We start from the raw sequence: 22,284 nt of genomic DNA, 5'->3' as shown, positions 1-22,284 counted from the left end.
ACTCACCCGTATCCTTCAAATTGACTGTTACATTCAGAAATATCTAATATCTAAATCATATTTGACAATGGAGGAGTTATTGATACAAAATCATAACGAAAAAGGTGTATTTCAATAAAAATAACTTTCGTAATAATTTAATATTGATAACAGCGGTTTTTTTTCGTCTGACAATACGGAAAATAGGAATAGGTTTAGCAAATTTCTTATCTTCAAACAGTTCGGTATAACAGAATGTTAGTAAAGAGTAACCCACATCCTTCAAATTGACTATTACATTCAGAACTATCTAATATATAAACCGTCTTTGCCAATGGAGCAGCTATTGACACAAAAATCATAACAAAAAAGGTGTATTTCAATAAAAATAACTTTCGTAATAATTAAATATCGATAACAGGGTTTTTTTTTGTCTGACAATACAGAAAATAAAAATAGGTTTATCTAATTTCTTATTTTCAAACAGTTCGGTATAACAAAATGTTAGTGAAGAGCAACCCGCATCCTTCAAATTGACTATTAAATTCAGAACTATCTAATATCTAAATCATTTATGACAATGGGAGGAACTACTAACAAAAAATTATAAAAAAAGTTCTATAGAAATAAAAATAACCTTCGTTATAATTTAATATCAATAACTGAGGTTTTTTCGTCTGATAATACGAAAAATAGGAATAGGTTTATCAAATTTCTTATCTTCAAACAGTTCGGTATAACAAAATGTTAGTAAAGAGTAACCCGCATCCTTCAAATTGACTATTACATTCAGAACTATCTAATATCTAAGCCGTATTTGCCAATGGAGCAGCTATTGACACAAAAATCATAACAAAAAAGGTGTATTTCAATAAAAATAACTTTCTTAATACTTAAATATCGATAACAGGGGGTTTTTTCGTCTGACAATACAGAAAATAGAAATAGGTTTATCTAATTTCTTATTTTCAAACAGTTCGGTATAACAAAATGTTAGTGAAGAGCAACCCGCATCCTTCAAATTGACTATTAAAGTCAGAACTATCTAATATCTAAATCATTTATGACAATGGGAGGAACTACTAACAAAAAATTATAAAAAAAGTTCTATTCAAATAAAAATAACCTTCGTTATAATTTAATATCAGTAACAGGGGTTTTTTCGTCTGACAATACGGAAAATATGAATAGGTTTATCAAATTTCTTATCTTCAAACAGTTCGGTATAACAAAATGTTAGTAAAGAGTAACCCGCATCCTTCAAATTGACTATTACATTCAGAACTATCTAATATCTAAGCCGTATTTGCCAATGGAGCAGCTATTGACACAAAAATCATAACAAAAAAGGTGTATTTCAATAAAAATAACTTTCTTAATACTTAAATATCGATAACAGGGGGTTTTTTCGTCTGACAATACAGAAAATATAAATAGGTTTATCTAATTTCTTATTTTCAAACAGTTCGGTATAACAAAATGTTAGTGAAGAGCAACCCGCATCCTTCAAATTGACTATTAAAGTCAGAACTATCTAATATCTAAATCATTTATGACAATGGGAGGAACTACTAACAAAAAATTATAAAAAAAGTTCTATAGAAATAAAAATAACCTTCGTTATAATTTAATATCAATAACTGAGGTTTTTTCGTCTGATAATACGAAAAATAGGAATAGGTTTATCAAATTTCTTATCTTCAAACAGTTCGGTATAACAAAATGTTAGTAAAGAGTAACCCGCATCCTTCAAATTGACTATTACATTCAGAACTATCTAATATCTAAGCCGTATTTGCCAATGGAGCAGCTATTGACACAAAAATCATAACAAAAAAGGTGTATTTCAATAAAAATAACTTTCTTAATACTTAAATATCGATAACAGGGGGTTTTTTCGTCTGACAATACAGAAAATATAAATAGGTTTATCTAATTTCTTATTTTCAAACAGTTCGGTATAACAAAATGTTAGTGAAGAGCAACCCGCATCCTTCAAATTGACTATTAAAGTCAGAACTATCTAATATCTAAATCATTTATGACAATGGGAGGAACTACTAACAAAAAATTATAAAAAAAGTTCTATTCAAATAAAAATAACCTTCGTTATAATTTAATATCAGTAACAGGGGTTTTTTCGTCTGACAATACGGAAAATAGGAATAGGTTTATCAAATTTCTTATCTTCAAACAGTTCGGTATAACAAAATGTTAGTAAAGAGTAACCCGCATCCTTCAAATTGACTATTAAATTCAGAACTATCTAATATCTAAGCCGTATTTGCCAATGGAGCAGCTATTGACACAAAAATCATAACAAAAAAGGTGTATTTCAATAAAAATAACTTTCTTAATACTTAAATATCGATAACAGGGGGTTTTTTCGTCTGACAATACAGAAAATAGAAATAGGTTTATCTAATTTCTTATTTTCAAACAGTTCGGTATAACAAAATGTTAGTGAAGAGCAGCCCGCATCCTTCAAATTGACTATTAAATTCAGAATTATCTAATATCTAAATCATTTATGACAATGGGAGGAACTAGTAACAAAAAATAATAACAAAAAAGGTTTATTTAAATAAAAATAACCTTCGTCATAATTTAATATCAATAACAGGGGTTTTTTCGTCTGACAATACGGAAAATAGGAATAGGTTTATCTAATTTTTTATATTCAAACAGTTCGGTATAATAAAATGTTAGTAAAGAGCAACCCGCATCCTTCAAATTGACTATTAAATTCAGAACAATCTAAGATCTAAATCATTTATGACAATGGGAGGAACCTCTAACAAAAAAGTTTTATTTAAATGAAAATAACCTTCGTCATAATTTAACATCAATAACAGGGGTTTTTTCGTCTGACAATGCGGAAAATAGGAATAGGTTTATCTAATTTCTTATGTTCAAACATTTCGGTATAGTAAAATTTTAGTAAAGAGCAACCCACATCCTTCAAATTGACTATTATATTTAGAACTATCTAATATTTAACCCATATTTGGCAATGGAGGAGCTATTGACACAAAAAGCATAACAAAAAAGGTGTATTTCAATAAAAATAACTCTCGTAATAATTTAATATTGATAACAGGACGTTTTTTCATCTGACAATACAGAAAATATAAATAGGTTTATCTAATTTCTTATTTTCAAACAGTTTGGTATAACAAAATGTTAGTGAAGATCAACCCGCATCCTTCAAATTGACTATTAAATTCAGAACTATCTAATATCTAAATCATTTATGACAATGGGAGAAATTACTAACAAAAAAATTACATCAAAAAAGATTTTTTTAAATAAAAATAACCTTCGTCATAATTTAATATCAATAACAGGGGTTTTTTCGTCTGACAATACGGAAAATAAGAATAGGTTTATCTAATTTTTTATGTTCAAACAGTTCGGTAAAATAAAATGTTAGTAAAGAGCAACCCGCATCTTTCAAATTGACTATTAAATTCAGAACTATCTAATATCTAAATCATTTATGACAATGGGAAGAACTACTAACAAAAAATTATAACAAAAAAGGTTTATTTAAATAAAAATAACCTTCGTCATAATTTAATATCAATAACAGGGGTTTTTTCGTCTGACAATACGGAACAGGTTTATCTAATTTTTTATATTCAAACATTTCGGTATAATATAATTCTAGTAAAGAGCAACCCGCATCCTTCAAATTGAATATTACATTCAGAACTATGTAATGTCTAAATTATTTATGACAATATAGGTATATTGACAAAAAAATTATAACAAAATAAAGTGTATTTCAATTAAAATAATCTTCGTAATAATTTAATATAAATAACAGGTTTTTTTTGTCTGACAATACGGAAAATAGGAATAGGTTTATCTAATTTTTAATCTTCAATTAGTTCGATATAACCAAATGTTAGTAAAAACAACCCACATCCTTAAAATTGATTATTATATTCAGAACTATTTAATGTATAAATAATTTATGACAATCGAGGAACTATTGACACAGAAAATTATAACACAAAAGGTGTATTTCAATAAAAATACCCTTCGTAATAATTTAAGATCAGTAACAGGGGGTCTTTTCGTCTAACTAACAGCCATACACTCATAGTGAGAGGGACATGGTACTATGAGGGAAATGATACAAGTTCTGATTATATTTACTGGTTCAGAAGTGTATGACTGATTCAAAAGTGCTTAACTGATTGGTTTTGAACTCGGAGAAATTACAAGAGATATTTAGCTCAAGGATAGCATTTGAAAGATGAAGGCACATTTTTCTAAAAATTGAAAAAAGCTTCTTAAAATTTTCCAATGAAATTAAAGAAGTCGAATAAGTTTTAAGCAATGTTATGGGGGAACTATGAGGGAAATGATACAAGTTTGGTGACGCTTTCTAATTAAGTCAATTCGGAATTTAGTAAAATATTAAGACGCAAATACAAAAGTTTAGAAATACCACTTTTTATTAAGATAAGGAACGTATCCTGGCAGGTGCATGCTTAACAGGAAATTGAGAAATTACCACTTCCTAGCTATGTGTCTCAGTGGATCCTGATAAGGTGGGGTTGAGGAAATGTACAAAAAATACATTTTACGGGAAGGGGTGGCCTGATACTAATCTTATGCCGAACTGACCTCTGGTCTGTTGATTTAGAAATACCTTGGAATATTGTCGGATTAATATAAGTGTCTAAGTATCTTATTGTATTATATCTTATTGTAAATTTGTGATGCTTGTTGTCTCTCTGGGACAGCCAGTCCCAGTAGAATATATATCTATTATCAATCCCTCTACCAGTGTATGTTAACTGAATAAAAGTATTGTATTATAGCCAACCTCTCTATAATCTACATTTAGTCCCTCAAATATACCCAGCAGCTACGCCTCATTAGTCAGGTCATAGCCTAAGGCACGCTACCAAAGTTTAATTACCTTAGGGCCATAGTTTATCTCCCCTATAAAAGGAGAATAAAGGCAACAGCCACAAAATCACCCCAACAACCATAATACCACTTTACCACAACTGGTTGCAATTGCAAAAACTGGGTCGAGAGGAAATAAAATTTAATATTTGAAATAAAATGGCTTTACCAGAGGAAAGAATAGCTTCCCTATCAACGGTACTTGAAATTGCAAAAATTATACCAGAATACACGGGATTTTCAGATGTAGATGAGTTTATCGAAAAATTGAAAATTTTCGACAAACTAACTGAGTCGTTTTACGATAAGGTCAAATAGCAATGCGTTGCAGCTAAAATTAAAGGGAAGCGCCATTAAAGAGTTTGAGGTGATTAAGGAAAAAGAGCCCAAGGACATTAGCACTCTAATTGAATCTTCTAAAACAAGGTTCATAGAAACGATTATCTTGGAGAGGCTAAGAACAGAGGTAGTGACATTCAATACCTCAACTAGTATCAGGGAATATGCCGATGCAATTTTTCGATCTGTATGCTTTCAGTTAGAGAGGAGCGGAAATGACGAGACAGTACAGAAAGTACAACTACATACTTTTACGCAAGGGTTTCCAAAAAAGCTACTAAGACTAATAATATTACGGAAACCTGAAAATCTAGAGCAGGCTATAATCCTAGTAGAAAAAGAGGTAAAAATTGACGAAGCCATGAAAAAGTTTGATCAGATGTCAATAAATAAGACAGGAGCCCAAAAAAGTGTAAATATGAAAGGAGAGAGATGCGAGTGAGCTTTGAGGAGTCCCATCGTGAACCAAAAAGGCGCGACGGAGGCCGAGGGTTGCCGTCTAGGGAAGTAGCTGACATATTTTACGACCTTGAGTCGTTAGCAGCTAATAACTATAGAAAATATGGGCACCCAGCCCCACAAAACACAGATAGTTGGAGAACCTACAATGATAGATCAAGAATATTTAGAAGTAACCAGGAAACCAACAAACTATTTAAGAGAAAGTTTAATTACTAGCTATTGTAGCAAACCAAACCACTATGCGGAAGATTGCTGGCATAGAATACGCAAACAAGGCCAGACGTACAAGACAAGACACCAGTTCAGAGCGCAGGGGGGCAGAAGTTTAGGAAGGCAGAAAACAAATAATACTTGGCAAACACCGTTGGTTTTGAATTGAATTTATCAAGTATTTTGCAGTAGGTTGCATAGGTTGCATCAAGACATGGCTAATTGTAGACAGAGAAAAGCCAAGACAGATCGTCCAAGTAATTGAGAGGAAAATGTTTAAATGGCTGGGGCACGGGTAAATGTCAGGAGTATGCATGACTCTCTTATTGGACACATACTTGTTCGTTAATTTTTGGAAAGGCGTGCCTGCCTAGAATCTCAGGCATGCTGACCAAGAATTTAAAATTGACATAAGACCATTAGATTGCCTGTAATGAGAGGCAAACACGACACGCCCGCCTATGTTCTTAAGAAGGTTGACCAATATTTTAGAATTGACAAAGGACCATAAATTTGCTTGAAATAACAGGCAAACAATCGTTTAAAGCCATATTTATCTTTCAAATAGTACCTATTCGTTGCCTAAGCTCAGCCCCACATTCTGTAAAAAATTGGATTTTTCACAAAATTCCTGAATTTAGGCCTAGAAATCAAACGGTTAATAACACCCAGGGTCAAAATAGCGACGTTGAAGAAGACTGGGACAACCCCAGAAACGTTTGGTCAAACAGTGGGCATTTAAACGGAGGAACCAGCCTGTAAGGTTCGACAGAGCTGAATCATTACAAAAACCCTATATAGTTTAGAGTGTTGCGATACAGATGCAAATAGTAAGAATCTACCGATTTTTCGTTGTTTTAAAATTGAGTGTTTCCAAAATTTACCGTCTTTACTTGATACGGGTGCGTCTAAATCACTAATTCGAGAGGAAGTTTTAAAGAGGTTTCCTGCTAGTGTAAAAATCGCGTAAGCAGATGCCAGAATACCCTGACAGCAGTGACAGGTCACAAGCTTACAATTTTGGGGGGATGTCAATTAAAACCTAGCACAGGGGATAAAAAATAACATTAACGGTGATAATATATAAGCAGCTACCATTTCCTTGTATTCTAGGAATAGATGCTATAAGAAAATATGGGATCGTATGGGAACCCCTAACTGATACAATAACAATAAGAAAGCCAAGTGAAACTAATACGCTAATTTGCGTAAACACACAAAGAGAGTGAAGATTCGGATTATAACTTAAAACAAACGGGAAAATCACAATAGAAGGGGGAACAGCAGATCAAGTGCTAACGACATTAAATACAAAAGAAGAAAAGGTTAAAACAATGGATGCCATGATAGGGGGATACACCCTCGAAGAATACCCCACAATTTTCGTGGAAAATCAAGTTATTAAAATTAAAAATGGTATCACATATTTAAAATTATCAAATCTAAGTATGAACAAAGCAAAGCTGAACCAAATAGCGCTTGGATCAGTAGAAAAGAATTCAAATTCAGCAATAAAATCTCTAAGCAGCCCAGAATTAAGTTTAAATTTCACTAGCCACGAGCAAATGTCGCCGAAACCGCAATCACAAGAAAAGTATGGAATGACAAAAACTGACTTTTTGCAACAAATTGATTTAGAACATTTACCGGAAAATATGAAAAATCCGGGTGGGAGATATTCTTTGGGATTTTAGATGGAAATTCGCAAGACACAAAGCGGATGGTGGATTAACTCACTTAATAACGCACAAAATACCAACACAGGGTCCTCCAATTAAAAAAACACCATATAAAACACTTCAGGATTTATAACAATGACTAGACAACCTACTAAAAGAAATAGAAAAACAGGATATAATTAAAGAGTGTTTTAGCGATTGGAGTTATCAACTAGTAATAATCAGAAAAAAAGATAGTAACTGAAGATTATAAATAGATTCTAGAGTTCTAAATGTAGTTACGGTAAAAGATGTTATGATATCTCCCTGAATTGATACAATATTAGATTCGCTGGTAAATACAAAACACTACACTAGTTTCGTCCTAATAGCAGGATATTGGCAAATAGCCGTAGATCCAGAAACAATGCACAAGGCAACAGTAATCTTAAATGATGGAAGAACGTTTACATTCGAACGTATACCTTTTGGCTTATCATTTAGTACAAACTGTTTTAGTCGACTAATAAATTTGGTGTTAAGAGATAACGAACCAAAAAGGAAAAAAGATACCTTAGCTTACTTAGATGATGTAATTTTGTTTACTGAAAACCTGGAAGATCATTTAGTTGGACTTTGAAAAATACTAGAAAAATTTGAAAAAGCAGGCTTAAAATTAAAACCAGAAAACCTAAAAATAATAGTACCAAAACTAGTTTTTCTTGGACATCTGATAAACCAATGTATTATTTCGCAAAATCAAGAAAAATTTACGGACTTAGAAAAAATGCAGCCACCGAAAGATCAAAAAAGGTGCAGATCAGTTTGTGGTTTGTTATGTTATTTCAGACGATATATTAAAAATTATGCGACCATAGCACAACCTTTGACCAATCTTCTGAAAAAATCAGGCAAATACCAAAGTACATCGGACACAACAGACAAGCGCTGGATGAAATAAAAAAGCAATTATTAAAGGTGACAACACTTAAAATACCAGATTCGTCACAAGACTTCTGTTTACAAACAGATGCTTCGGGGTATATAATTGGGGCCACATTACTAAACATAAATTCGTAAGGAGTAGAATCAATAGTCCAATTCGCCAGCAGGTCGCTGACAGAAGCAGGAAGAAAACATTCAACGGCTGAAAGAGAATGCCTAGCAGTTGTAGTTTTTACAGAATATTTTCGCCAGTTTTTGTTTGGAAAAAAATTCATTTTACGCGTAGACCAAAATTCACTAATTTGGCTACATACGATGCAAAATACTTCAGCGCGACTGAAACGATAGATACTACGTCTGCAAGCATATTCGTATAGTCCAATATATATAAAGGGCCGTACAAACATTTTACCAGACTACTTGTCACGAAATCTAGATACGGAAGGAAATTTGATAACAACCATCCAAGCAGAACTGTGCAGGGTGGAAATACTATCTAATGAAAATATTTCGAATCATCAAGATAAAGATGATTTTTTTTCAGCCATGAAATCCTTTTTATAAAAAGGAATAGAACAGCCGAAACACTTCAAACATTTTTTGAAGGACTTAGATAATTTTGATCTGGATGAAAGTAAAAATCTTTTGATAAAATATTACGGAGCACCACAAGAATATAGAAAAATGACTTAAAAACCATTCCAGTAATACCAAAATCGCTGGAAGGAAAAATTGTACAGATGGCATACGCAACTAGTGGCTGTCACATGGAAGAAGTGAAAACTATTGGGAGAATAAAAGGACATTTTTGTTTTCCAAAAATGTACTCCAAAGTAAAAACTTTCATACAAGGCTACCAAGAGTGCGCCAAACAAAAGTTGCCACCAAATGCCCCTAGGGCCAAATTAAGTCATTACCCCACCCCATCAGGTGTAGGAGAATTAATGTCTATAGACATTTGGGGGGCGGGAGGAAGTTTACCAGTTTCCAGGAGAGGAAATAGGTGTGTACTAACCGTACTTGACCATTTCAACTCATATTTATACGCTTTTCCAATTAAAGAAGAAAAGGCAAAATCCGTTGCGAAAGTATTAGTCAAACGGCTAGTTTTGTAATACGGGATTTTCCCTAGGATTTTACTTAGTGACAACGGGCCATGTTTTAGAGCCAAATTATTAGACGAAATTACGGAATATTTGGGTATAAAGTGATGGTTTACCTCCTCTTACATGGCGTCAGAAAATGGAAAAGTTGAACGCAAACATAGGGAATTAGGTTACACGCTGGTGATACACGTGAGGGAGGAAAAAGAGAATTGGGACGACCACATAGCAGTCGTAGTTTTTGCAGTGAATACGACTTTTTCATGTTCTTTAAAAGAAACGCCATTTTTTTTACAACATCTAAGAGATCCGGAAATTTTTTTGGATGAAATATAAAATGATAGAATATATTACAATCTTGATCAATATAAAGAAGAAATGGTTTTGCGAATGAAAAAGCTATGGAACAGGTTGAAGACAATTTGGAAGATGCGAAAACAGAGCAAAAATAAAAATATGACAGAAAAAGCAAAAATGAGACTAATCATTGTTTATGAGACTTAGTATTTGCACACAAAACCAATCTAGAAGGGACAAAAAAGTTAACACCGAAATGGGACGGGCCTTACAGAATTGTAAAAATTCTACCAAATAATTTAACCTATGTTCTAAAACATCAGTATAATGAAAAGTAAGAAATAGTACATCATAATAGGATGAAAAGATGATTTTCCTTAAAGCTATGGAAGTCAAAGCACATTCCTTCAGACGAAGAAATGTGTGAAACAATCGCACCAGCATATATTAGAAGGCCAATTGAATTCCTTTACCTTTTTAATGAAAAAAACAGTCGGCAAAAATAGATGGAATATATAGCCTAATCTTGGCTACACACTTTCTACAACAAATAAGAGAAGAGAGAAGATGTTCAATGTTCATCGGATACTGCCGATGAAAGCGATAGAGAAGAGTTTCAAAAACAAAATACTGGTTTAAGAGATAATAAACCAGAGGCCAAGTCCAAGGAAGAAGAAAAATTGGAAGAAATCCAAAAATTGTCTGAATTTCATACGCTAGACTCGCCTACGGTCTTAACACAAAAATGGCTTTTGGAAAAAAATGCCATCTACAAGACACGAGCTAACAGAATGTGAAAAATATAATTCTTCTGCAGAAACAGATATAACTAAACCTGGGCCATCGTTAAAAAAAACCCCCTTAAGAGAAAAATTATGGAGAACAGTAAAGAAGCCAGAAAGACAGCAGCAAGTTCCTTCTTCAGCAGCACAAGTCGCGAAATAACTAATGAAAAAAGCCAAACGTCCAGAGGACCGGAAGCTAAAGACATTTGACGAAGCAACAAAACCACGCTTGAATTTGGAACCTTGTAAACCACATTATAGAGTCCATGGAAAAACTTGTCAATATTATAAGGAAGAGAGACAAAAATTTGGAATTCAAAATCCAGATCAAGAAACAGAAAAAGGGAGAACCAGTGTGGCTCCCAGTCGTGTAATATTTAAATAAAGTAATTATAACCGGAGAAAAAGAAAACGAGTAAAGAGCCTCTAAAGAAATATCTACATTTTTTTCGGATAATACTTGTCAAAAATTACGTTTCATAAAAGAAATTAATTATTGTCTCGTAACTTTTAATTGGTGTAGTGAAAATAACTGAATTATAAATATTCAGAACCAGAATGAAAAGGCTATTCTTTTGATATGTTTATTGAAAAATAAATATTTTTTGGGGGTGCTTAAAAAAATTAGTTTATTTTTGACGGGAATAAAAAAAATAATAACAGAAAAATACAGCCAGGTCTTTTGAAAAATACTTTTCTAAAGACATTCTTATATGATTTCAATCATTGGGCTATCAAATCATCACTTAGAATAGATATTACTTCATTAATTTCAACTTAATGCATACCCCAATACTAAGCAATACTTTTCAAAAGACATTATTCTATCATTTCAGGGCTGTCATGCCATCACTTATAATAGATATTACTTTATTAATTTCAACTTTATGCTTACCCCAATACTGAACAATATTTTTCAAATGACATTATTATACCTTGTCTCTAATAGGGATGTCATATTATCCCTTGCAATAAATATTACTTCATTAATTCTGACTTTATGCATACCCCGATACTAAGCAATATATTTCAAAAGACATTATTCTATCATTCCCCTTATATGGCTGTTATATTATCACTTAGAATAGATATTACCTTATTAATTTCAACTTTATGCATACCCCAATACTAAGCAATACTTTTCAAAATACAATTTTCTATCATTTCCCTTATAGGGCTGTCATATCATCACTTACAATAGATATTACTTTATTAATTTCGACTTTGTGCATACTACAATAGTACGCAATACTTTTTCAAAAAATATTATTGTATCATTTCCATCATAGTTTTATCATCACTTAGGTTAGATACTACTTTGTTAATCTTAACTTTATGCATATCCCAATACTAAGTATTACTATTAAAATGACGTTATTGTATCAGTTTTGTCATCGGACTGTCGTATCATCATTTAGATTAGATAATACTTCATTAATTTTAACTTTATGCATATCCTAATACTAAGCAAGACTTTTCAAAAGACATTATTCTATCATTTTCCTCATAGGGCTGTCATATTATCACTTAGAATAGATATTACTTTATTAATTTTGACGATGTACAAATCTCAATACTAAAAAATACTTTTAATAAGACATTAGTCTGTCATTTCCCTCATAGGGCTGTTCAATCATCACTTGGAATAGATATTTCTTTATTAATTTCGACTCTATGCATACCCCTATACTAATTAATACTTTTAAAAAAGAAGTTATTCTATCGTTTCCCTTATAGGGGTATCATATCATTTCTTAGAATAGATAATACTTTATTATTTTTGACTTTATGCATACCCCAATACTAAGCAATCCTTTTCAAAAGACACTATTCTATCATTTCTCTCATAGGACTATCATATCATGACTTAAAATAGGTGTTACTCTCTTAATTTCAACTTTATGCATATCTCAATGCTAAAAAATACTTTTCAAAATATATGAATATATCATTTCCCTCATTTGGTTGTAATATATTCACTTAGAATAGATATCACTTTATTAATTTCGACTTTATATATACCCCAATACTAAGCAATACTTTTCAAAAGACATTTTTCTATTATTTCCCTCATAGGGCTGTCATATCATCACTTAGAATAGATATTACTTTTATAATTTCGACGTTTTACATATCTCAATACTAAGCATTACTTTTAAAAAGTCATTGTTCTATCATTTCCCTCATAGGGCGGTCATATCATCCCTTAGAATAGATATTACTTTTGTAATGTCAACTTCACTACTTTTCAAAAGACATTAATCTATCATTTTTATCATAGGGCTGTCATATCATCACTTCGTACAGATATTACTTTAGTAATTTTGACTTTATGCATAACCCAATACTATACAATACTTTTCAAAAGACATTAATCTATTATTTTCCTAAAAGGGATGTCATATGATCGCTACGTTAGATTACATTAAGTTAACTGCTTTTAAGTTAGATTTGTTTAGGTTACCATTGACGACCCAGGTACCTGCGGCCAACCTAAAACCATCACTTTTTTTCAAATAATTTAATTTATATTTAAAAAAGTATAGAAAGTGACATATTTTCACTACCGCATCTGCTGCCCTCTTTTTGCCTTTAGTAATAGATGGCAGCACACCCACTCAAACACAAGGGCATAGTTAGAGAGAAATGCAAAAAGTTAGGTCCATTTAGGTTCACTTGTCGTGGCGCCAAGATAAGTGAAGAGTTCAAAATAAACCAGATAAGCACTTTTGAATCAGTTATTCACTTATGAACTCGTTAAAAAGGTTTGGAACTTGTATCATTTCCCTCATAGTTCCCCCATAACATTGCTTAAAATTTATTCGACTTTGTTAATTTCATTTGGAAGCTTTTTTCAGTTTTCAGACAAATCTGCCTTCATGCTTCAAATGATAGCTTTGAGCTAAATATCTCTTGTAACTTCTCAGAGTTCAAAACAAACCAGTTAAGCACTTTTGAATCAGTTATACACTTCTGGACAAGTAAAAATGTTTGGGACTTGTATCACTTCCCTCATTGTACCATATCTCTCTCACTATGAGTGTGCGGCTGTTTGTCAGACGGAAAGACCCTATGTTATTGATATTACATTATTACGATGGTTATTTTTATTGAAATACACCTTTTTGTCATAATTTTTTGTGTCAATAGTTCCTCCATTGTCATAAATGATTTAGACATTAGATATTTCTGAATGCAATAGTCAATTTGAAGGATGCGGGTTGTTCCTTACTAAAATTTTGTTATACTGAGCTGTTTGAAGATACAAAAAATTAAATAAACCTATTCCGAGTTTTCGTATTATCAGACGAATAAAAACCCCTGTTAATGATATTAAACTATTACGAAAGTTATTTTTATTGAAATACACCTTCTTTGTTATAATTTTTGTGTCAATAGTTCCTCCATCGACATAAATGATTTAGACATTAGATAGTTCTGAATGTAATAGTCAATTTGAAGGATAAAGGTTGCTGTTTACTAACATTATGTTATACTGAACTGTTTGAAGATAAAAAATTAGATAAACCTGCTCTTATTTTCCGTATTGTCAGACGAAAAAACCTCCTGTTATTACTATTAAATTATTACGAAGTTAATTTTTATTGAAATACACCTTATTTGTTATAATTTTTGTGTCAATAGTTCCTCCATTGTCATAAATGATTTAGATATTAGATAGTAATGAATGTAATAGTCAATTTGAAGGATGCGGGTTGCTCTTTACTAACATTTTGCTATACCGAACGGTTTTTAGATAAAAAATTAGATAAACCTATTGCTATTTTCCGTCTTGTCAGACGAAAAAACCCCCTGTTATTGATATTAAATTAATCAGAAGGCTATTTTTAGATTGAAATACACCTTTTTGTTATAATTTTTGTATCAATAGTTCCTCTATTTTCATAAATGATTTAGATATTAGATAGTTCTGAATGTAATAGTCAATTTGAAGGATGCGGGTTGCGCTTTACCAACATTTTGTTATACCAAACTGTTTGACGGTAAAAAATTTAGATAAACCTATTCCTATTATCCGTATTGTCAGACAAAAACGCCCTGTGATTGATATTAAATTATTATGAAGGTTATTTTTATTGAAATACACCTTTTTTGTTATAATTTTTGTGTCAGTAGTTCCTCCATGGTCATAAATTATTTAGACATTAGATAGTTCTGAATATAATAGTAAATTTAAAGAATGCACGTTGCTCTTTACTAACATTTTGTTATACCGAACGGTTTGAAGACAAAAAATTAGATAAACCTATTCCTATTTCTCGTATTGTCAGACGAAAAAACCCGCTGTTGTTGATATTAAATTATTATGAAGGTTATTTTTATTGAAATACATCTTTTTTCTTATAATGTTTGTATCAATAGTTCCTCCATTGTCTTTAATGATTTAGATATTAGATATTTCTGAATGTAATAGTCAATTTGTAGCATGCGAGTTGCTCTTTACTAAAATTTTTTATACAACATTGTTTTACGGTAAAAAATTAGATAAACCTATTCCTATTATCCGTATTGTCAGACGAAAAAAAACCCTTGTTATTGATATTAAATTATTACAAATGTTATTTTTATTTAAATGCACCTTTTTGTTATAATTTTTGTGTCAATAGTTCCTCCTTCGTCATAAATTATTTAGACATTAAATAGTTCTGAATCTAATAATCAATTTGGAGAATGCGAGTTGCTCTTTACTAACATTTTGTTATACCGAACTGTTTGAAGATAAAAAAATAAAAATAAAAAACCTATTCCTATTTTCCGTATTGTCATACGAAAAAACTCCCTGTTATTGATATTAAGTTATTATGAAGGTTATTTTTATTGAAATACACTTTTTTTGTTTTAATTATTGTGTCAATAGTTCCTCCATTGTCATAAATAATTTAGACATTAGATAGTTCTGAGTGTAATAGTCAATTTGAAGCATGTGGTTTTGCTCTTTACTAGCATTTTGTTATACCGAACTGTTTGAAGATAAAAAAAAAAAAATAAAAAACCTATTCCTATTTTCCGTATTGTCGTACGAAAAAACTCCCTGTTATTGATATTAAGTTATTATGAAGGTTATTTTTATTGAAATACACTTTTTTTTGTTTTAATTATTGTGTCAATAGTTCCTCCATTGTCATAAATAATTTAGACATTAGATAGTTCTGAGTGTAATAGTCATTTTGAAGGATGTGGGTTGCTCTTTACTTGCATTTTGTTATACCGAACTGGTTGAAGATAAAAAAATTAGACAAATCTATTCCTCTTTTCAGTATTGTCGGACGAAAAAGCCCCCTGTTCTTGATATTAAGTTATTACGAAGGTTATTTTTATTGAAATACTCCTTTTTTTGTTATAGTTTTTGTGTCAATAGTTCCTCCATTGTCATAAATGATTTAGACATTAGATAATTCTGAATGTAATAGTCAATTTGAAGGATGCAGGTTGCTCTTTACTAACATTTTGTTATGCCGAACTGTTTAAAGATAAAAAAATTACATAAACCTATCTCTATTTTCCGTATTGATCAATTAAATATTCAAAAATTTAATCCAAAGCATTTGCTCCCTTTAAATATTGAATTGAAATGTCGGTCTGTTAATGATACGTTGAACTCGGTTTACCTTGTCTAACTTTCAATAAAGCGCATAAAGGATTTTCACTTTTGACGTTTCCGGACAGTTCAACGAGTGATTACATGTCAATCTGTTTTGGTATAAATTTCGATAATGAGAAATAATTAACCCTTTTGAAAAAGAGTAAATCTGTAAAATAATTATTGTTAGAATATAATACTTTAGTAACAAAATTATGGAAAGGATAAAAAAGAATTATAAAAAGCAGACCATCAAGAACGCATTACATTAGTAACCCCTCAGCTTTTTCTGCTGCGTAGATATTAGAGGTGCTGTTGTATATGGCGGCGCTGTGTTATATTCCTTCCAATAAAGTAGGTCAATGTCCATGCACTAAAAATGTGACAAATTCCTGGAGAAACAATTTGAGGTTCACCCAGCGTCACAAGCTATTTTTAGATATTAGTTGAAATGTATAGATGCATTACTACTTAGGAGTAGTAGTGATTGTACCATTAGTAGCAGCGGTAGTTGGATTAGTAGTGGTATCACGCAAATATTCCCTTTTTGATAATTTCCCTTATCATTTTCTTGAAGTTCCAAATTAATATATCCGGTCATTACTGAGTTACGCCCTTTTGACAATTCGTATGCACATAACATGTCTTGATTTAGTTCAACACTCCCCCCTCGACATTCTCTGAGAGGCTCACTTGAATGCCCTTCGTCTTTTTGGAAGGTGACGTTCAAACATGCTTACCTTTCTCAATAAAATATACTATCTGTAAACAATGAACGAATTGCCTAACTTACAGCCCTTGCCCAGAAGATTATGGGGAGGTTTCGGGGTATACTTTACAACCCTTGCTCCTGGGCTCTGTAAGGTTTTGTCCGACCTGAAGGTATTGTTATGTGCTCTTTGGACTATGGTGAACAAAATGACTATCTCACAATTTTGATTGGATATGTTTAGAGAAAAATACTGTCAGGGAAGGGGGGGAGGTAATTGACCTCCATCAGTTTTGACTCTTAAAAGGGAACTTAAGCTTTAAATTTACAATTAAATAAGCCTCCTTGAAAGTTCACACAACCACCCCTTCCATAAAAACCTTATATGTCCCGTGGCTTAACTTACAACCCTTATCCCCAGACTCTAAAGGATTGTGTAAGCCCCAAAGGCCTTGTTAGGAGATCTTTTGACTGTTTTTGATCAAATGGCTATCTCAATATTCCTATCGGATGCATGTGGGGAAAATAGGCCGACAAGGGGAGGGGGGCTACTTGCCTTGCGATCACTTTGTCTCTTTATGCCGCCAGGGCACACCTTACAACCCTCACCCTGAGGGCTTGGGGGTGCCAACTTCAAAGACATAACTACTGGATATTTCAGCTACGCTCAGCAAAATGGCTATCTCAAAATTTTGGTTTGATTATTTGGGGAAATTATGGGTGTGGGGGATGCATTTTGGGAAAATAGGAACTGAGGGCGTGGGGGCTATCTGCCCTCCACTTACTTTTTACTATGAAAAAGGGCACTTTATGCTGCAATTTCAATCGAATTAGCCCCTTTCGAAGTTTCTACGACAACTCCTTCTAAACGAAGTGCCGTGGTCTTAAACCAAAATAAAATTGAAAAAAGATAAATAAGTAATACATTGTGCCCCCATCGCTCTTTACTTAAGCAGCGCTATTGCGTTGCCTATGATGAGTATCCCTGGTGCAAAGCATATTCAATCTGATTGTGGGGTTTCCACTATAATTTCACTAAAACTACAGTTTCATAAGACTTCTTTAAAATAATGGATTTCTTCATTATATTCTTCGTGCAATATCGAAACAATCTTCAATTTCCGTGTGTGTTTAATTATTTCTCCTATAGTTTTTTTTTAGCATATATTGATTAACTTCAATGTTTTTAGATCAATAGCTCCCCACAACTTGATTTTGAGAAAACAGCCCTTAAGCTACAAAATCACTTAATTTCTCCACAAAACTTTAGAATGTGGGAGCTAGTGCCCAGAACACACAACACTTAAAAAGACAAATTTTCTGTAGTAGGTGGAACATGAGATTTGACCTGGGAAAATTTGGTAATCAAATGCTTTTCTTATGTCGTTTTCAGAAAAAAAAATACTGAACAACAAATCAAAATTCGGCATTTCCAGTACGCTGCGATTTTTTTCACTTTGTTTCCATTTGTTTCGCAAAGAAATGGAGAAAATGGTAATTTTCCAAAGTGATAGATCGATTCATCATTCTATGTTGTTTTTTTTTCCCAGAAGTCACAGACATAGACATATTTATTGACACACTCGACATACCACTAAGAAGCCCTAAAACTTGGCTGTTTACAAGGTACATAAAAGTTGCACAAACACAAACTACGCTGTTAAATAACGCTGACTACTACGCTGTTCTTTATGCTGTTAAACAGATCCGTGAGAAAGGGAATAGAAGAATGCTGATACCGCGTTGTGCGAAAATAAATTGGTTCCAACTTATTCTGTCTTCTGGTGAATGTGTTCTGGGGTGCATTCGGGGGGTGGATACACCTGTGTTTTGCGCTTCTTATAATGAATTGTCTTAATTCGATTATAAATTTTTTTTGGTGGTTGTGGATTCAAGTCTCTTCGTTCAAAAGGTAAAAAAATAGAGTTTAGGGAGAGTGGTAAGTGGAGACAAACTGAATAAAATAAATAGGAAAGAAAAAGACAGCCTCTATTCGCATTACTAGAGGTAACAAATTGATTTCTAAATTGATAGTTTTGATTTTCAAAGCATTGATTTTTTTATTCAGCTGTATAAAAATAGCAACCAAGATAAAGGTAGGAGCTTTAATATTTTATCGGTGGAAATATCACTCTTCCTCACTAAATACTAAATGAACTTTCTCACTCAAATTGCTGCACGAAGCTCCTCTGTAGGCAAAACAAGCAACCGTAAACTCAATTTCATTTTTTTTACAGGCACATTTTTCACAATTACAACCTTCACTTGGGCATAAACACTCAATAGTTTTCAGCAACTAATGGACATCTGATAAGAGATCTGTCTTAATCAGCAAGAGATTTCAACCCTCAGTCCTGAACAGTAGACACAGTTTCCTGGCGATATGAACCTGACCATTAATAAGTGGTGAGCGGTAATTTGCTGCTGCCTGACACGGTAGTAGTTCTGGAGGACGTGCGAGAGTCATGGCTGTTTTTTCTTTTTTGTGAAAAATTTGAGTTCTAGTAATATCAAGGAACAGAGTATCGGATCATCTGCTAACCTCTCACTGAAACTATTTGTCTTGTCTTTACTCTAATTAGCCATGGCTCTTAAGTCTGTGTTCACCTCATCTAAGTTGATAATAACAGATTCCGTTGATTTATGAATTATCAACTTGAGTATATACCAAGGTACTACTTTGCGGACTTTACGGTCCTTCCGGTTTTTCTGCTAGGTAAACAGGTCATTACACTCGGTCATTACACTCTTTGTCAAGAGGATTTGCGTAATTTCAAAAGTTCAGTGTCTTTTTTTAGTGGTAAACCCAAACCACAGAGTATAACTTGATTGGTGATTAGGATTTGAATAAAAAAAAGGGTAATTAGTAATTGGAAAATTTCTTAATGCTTTTACAATCGGAGATGTTTGATTAACCTTTTGCAAAAAAAGGGGTAATGGGATATGCGAGTATTTGCAAAAAAGGGGTAATTAGTGAATGGAAATTTTTTTTAATGCTTTTACAATCGTAAGTGTTTGATTAGCCTGTGCAAAAAAAGAGGGCAAGGTGATGTGTGATTTGGATGAGATGGGAGGATATATTAACGAATAAAACACTCGTGGTTATATGGAGTGTATTGTCAAATTCACTAGGGATGATTGTCAAGTGGGGTGAGTGAGATGGGTTTCATGGAGGGACGAATTGCTTGAAAGGTCAGGTAAAGGGGGGCGGGCACAGCGACACGGAGGTTTAGTTAAACGGGGTCGAAGTGCATGAGGGTTCAGTAGCACGAGGGTTCAGGTGCATGGAGGTTCAGTTGTACAGGGTTTCGGTTATACAGGGGTTCACTTACATGGAGGGATTCAGTTGAACGGGGGGGGGAGATTGGCGATTTGGAGGAGATGGGAGGAGAGGGTACTGTATATTACGCAAGTGATGTTTTGGAGCGTCTTGTCAATTTCACGGGAAATGACTGAAAAGTGTTTTGAGGGAGATGGGTTGCAGGGAGGGTTGAGTTGCATGAGATTTCAGTTAAAGGGGGGGGGGGGGAGGGGGTACAGTTACACGGAGATGGAGTGAACCGGGGTCGAGGTGCATGAGGGGACAGTAGCACGAGGGTTCAAGGGCATGGAGGGTTTAGTTGTACAGGGATTTCAGTTAAAGAATACCTCCTCGACATTAAACCTAAGGAAATTTATGTATTTGGAATCAGCGTATAAATCCCAATCATTTTCATGTATCTATAATTCTTAAAATTCTTTTTTTTAGAGTTATGGTTACTTTATGACACATTCAAGAAGTGAAGTTAAATCAGATAAAATGAAAGTGGAAGAGTTGTAGTCTAAAACAGCCATAATTGTAATTTCTGTTCATTTAGGGTTTCATTTATTTATCGATGCTGATTTGTGGCAGTTTCATGATTGGTAGATTATTTGATATTATTTTTGTAAATTTTTTTTTTATCATATAAGGCTATTGCGTCTTTCTGAACTTTCTGTTGGAGGAAGGGGTAAGTATTTAGTTTAAATATTTCTAGGAGGATTTGTGTTGTGTGGATGGTTTTGAATAATGAGTAGTCGTTCAGAGTGTGGACCACACACTGTTATGAAACGATTCTAAAGAACTTATGATTTCTAATCTTTCTGAGGTGAATGTACGAGTTAGGTATAGCTATTGAGATTAATAAAAACTAGGAAGTAGTTAGTGTTGTGGAGTGGGTTTACCAATGTTCAGTGTAGATAATTCTGGTCAACATACGGCTATAAATATGGCTATTGCGTCTTTCTGAACTTTCTCTTGGAGGCGGGGTAAGTATTTAGTTTAAATGATTCTAGGAGGAATTGAGTTTTGTGGATGGTGATGAAAAATGGTACGTGTTGAATATTTGGGTAAACATACGGCTAAGAAACGCTTCACTATAAATAAGGCTATTGTGTTTTTCTGAACTTTCTGTGCGAGGCAGCGATAACTATTTAGTTTAAATAATTCTAGGATGAATTGAGTTTTGTGGCTGGTGTGGACAAATGGTACTTGTTAAATATTCGGGTAAACATTCGACTATAAATAAGGCTATTGCGACTTTCTGAACTTTCTGTTGGAGGCGGGGGTAAGTATTTAGTTTAAATATATCTAGGAGGAATTGAGTTTTGTGGGTGGTGTTGAAAAATGGTAAGTGTTAAATATTTGGGTAAAAATACTGATAAGAAACGCTTCACTATAAATAAGGCTAATGTGTCTTTCTGAACTTTCTGTGCGAGGCAGGGATAACTATTTAGTTTAAATAATTCTAGGAGGACTTGTGTGTTGTGGCTGGTGTTTAAAAATGGTACATGTTAAATCTTCGGGTAAACATTCGACTATAAATCTGGCTATTGCGTCTTTCTGAACTTTCTGTTGGAGGCGGGGGTAAGTATTTAGTTTAAATAATTCTCGGAGGAATTGAGTTTTGAGGATTGGTGTGCAAAATGAGTAGTGTTTAAGATGTTGTGAAACAGAATTTGTACATACGAGACTCGATTACGAAGGATAGGTGGTCCGTAATCAGGGACGGATCGTTGCAATTAGTAATATATTTTTTTATTATTACTAGTTAGTATATAGGGATTTTACGTGGGTGGACATTATGAACCTTTAAATTCTTATGTTATTCATACGAGTCTCAAAAATGCGCTTTAGGATTTCTGAACTTTCTCTTGGAGGGGGGGGTAAGTATTTAGTTTAAATAGTTCTTGGAGGAATTGAGTTTTGTGGATGGTGTTGAAAAATGGTAAGTGTTGAATATTTGGGTAA

Source organism: Artemia sp. Qi Xiang Cuo, chromosome 18 (assembly GCF_049724085.1).
Source record: "Artemia sp. Qi Xiang Cuo chromosome 18, ASM4972408v1, whole genome shotgun sequence".
Taxonomy (NCBI): domain Eukaryota; kingdom Metazoa; phylum Arthropoda; class Branchiopoda; order Anostraca; family Artemiidae; genus Artemia; species Artemia sp. Qi Xiang Cuo.
The sequence above is the reverse complement of the archived record's forward strand: the minus strand, read 5'-3'. Positions refer to the sequence as shown.